Raw genomic sequence first — 2,288 nt, forward strand, 5'->3', positions numbered from 1 at the left:
AGAACGGGATTTTAAAAGGTGGTAAAGGAGAAAAAAGGGGCACTCCAAAGTCAAGCAACGGGACAGTAGGTGCAGAGGCGTTGGGACAAGAATGGGCTCGTCAGAATCAGCAGGTGGAGGCAGATGAGGCTGGGGGCAGATTGAGAAGGGTCTCCAGTGCCAGCGTCAGACCTTTGGGGAGGCAAAGGCCCTCCACTGGGAAGAGGCCCACTGGAACCTGAGCATACTCAAGGAAGAGCCTCCTCTTCTCCTTCCCACTGGGGCCCATTTGCTCCCCTCTGTTCGCCTCCGGGGTAAGCTTCAGATCCTGGATGCACAGGCGTCCCCTTCGCCTTCACGCCAGCCGCAGGCCTAGTGTACCAGAGCCCGGGCAGGGGCCGCGCAGGCCACAGCCAGGACTCACTGCTCCAGGCAAAAAAAAAAAAAAACCCAGGAGGCCCTTGATCAGCTGACGGCCAGAATCCCAGAGCAAGATGGACTCCTGGAGTTGTCTAGATTCTTTATCTTTATACAAACGCGCAAACGAATGCCTAGCTAGGGGACTTGCCAAAGTCATGCAGCTGAGCGCAGCCTGGTGGCCCCACCGCCCCGGCAGGCACGCAGCCCAAGGAGACCAGAACCCTCGTGGTCTCCACCTCAGGAAGAGGAGAGATCCACCCTCTGCCAAGTGAGCTCCAAGCTTCCTTGGAAGGGTGATGACTACCCGACCCGCGAGACTCACTAGCCTCGCGCCTACGCGGAGAGTCCCAGGCACCGAGTCTCCGCACACTAGGCGGGCGGCTCTGTGCGGGCAGAATGGTTGGGTCACGCTAGTTCCTCCGCCGAAGGCCCAGCTCTCCCGGACCACTCCTTCCCATCCGGAAGGCGGGGAAGGGGGCCTCTTTTTAAAAATAATTTGTTGTTGTTGTTGTTATGTGCCGTCGAGTCGGCCCCGACTCATAATAGTCTCTTTTAAATTCCTCTAAGGTTCCTTTTTCTTCCAAATCCTCACTACCCAGAGGACTGACAGGGAGGAGGGACACGGTGGGGCAAAAACAGAAAAGCACTCTGAGCCGCTCCTCCGCCCCAAAGTCCCTACAGATCCCGCGGCCCAAAGTCTCTGGGACTGTGGGAGCGCGCCGGCTAGGGAAGCAGGCGACGCCCGGATTGCGCGCGGAGGAGAAACTGGGTCGGAGTTTCAGTGGAGGCCGGGCGCTGGGGACTCTCTAACTCAAACACACCGTGGGAATAATCAAGGAGCGTTGCTCGTTGTGCCATTATGGACTCTCACCCCAGGAGTTAAATTCCTCTTCGAAACTGAGGCCTGGAAAAGGCCTCCAAAAGGACTGGAGCCAGAGGGGCCAACGCAGGCCACCACCCCCGGCCCTCTCCTTTCGCCTCCCACCCGCTTTCTCCCCGTTGCCGAAGCAACTGGCTCAGGCTTCCAGACTTAAAACGAAGTCGTTTATTTCAATTTTTCTTTCACATTATGTTCCGACATAATCAAAACTCCTGGACGAACCTCTCTTAAGTCTTGCCAATGAGCGCAAACACAGATCCTAGGCGCTCAGGTGGTCCAGCGGTCAGACTCGGGATTCAGAGACCACGGTATAAAACACACGCTGCTTCGTGAACTGCCGAGCGGACGACGGTCAGGGAAATCCAGGGACAGAAGGCTTGGCGAGGCTGCCGCTCAGGCTACATGTTCGGGTCCTTGAACTCGGATCATTTATTCCTGGTGCATTTAGGCTGCAAAAGCCCAAAACTTCCTTCCTAGGCCGGAGGCGCGCCTGGCCTAGCAGAATTCCGGCCACTTTTCTTACGTTTGCGCCAGAGCAGGGAGCAAAGGAGAGTTGCAGGGTGCGCCTCAGGCCTGGAGGAGCGCAGAGTCGACTTTGAAGGCCGCAGAGGAAGCCCTCATGCCCGGGCGTTTCTTGGGATGCGGTCTCCCAAGTTTGCTGAACTTTGAAACTTCTCCCTTCCGCACCGCCCCAACATCGCTGCTAGGGAAGATGCGGAGTTCAGAAAGCTGTGTCAGAAAAATAAAAATCCCACTCCAACTTTATTGGATTAAAGCAAAATTAAATCTTGGCTGTTGATGTGTATGTTACAGAGGACGAGGAAGTGTCCGGAAGAACCTCCTGGCGTTTGGTGATGCCACAGACCACGAGGGCACTGACAAGCATCAGAACATCAAGCAGCCTTAGAGTTCACCATTACTCCAAACAGAACATAAAAAGACGGAAATACAGTTTCCACTGGGAAGAGTTCTTCGTGTACAAATGATATAGATTATATATATATATATA

This window comes from Orycteropus afer, unplaced genomic scaffold, assembly GCF_000298275.1.
Source record: "Orycteropus afer afer isolate SDZICR_OR568_19922 unplaced genomic scaffold, OryAfe1.0 scaffold00009, whole genome shotgun sequence".
In the NCBI taxonomy this organism is placed as follows: Eukaryota; Metazoa; Chordata; class Mammalia; order Tubulidentata; family Orycteropodidae; genus Orycteropus; species Orycteropus afer.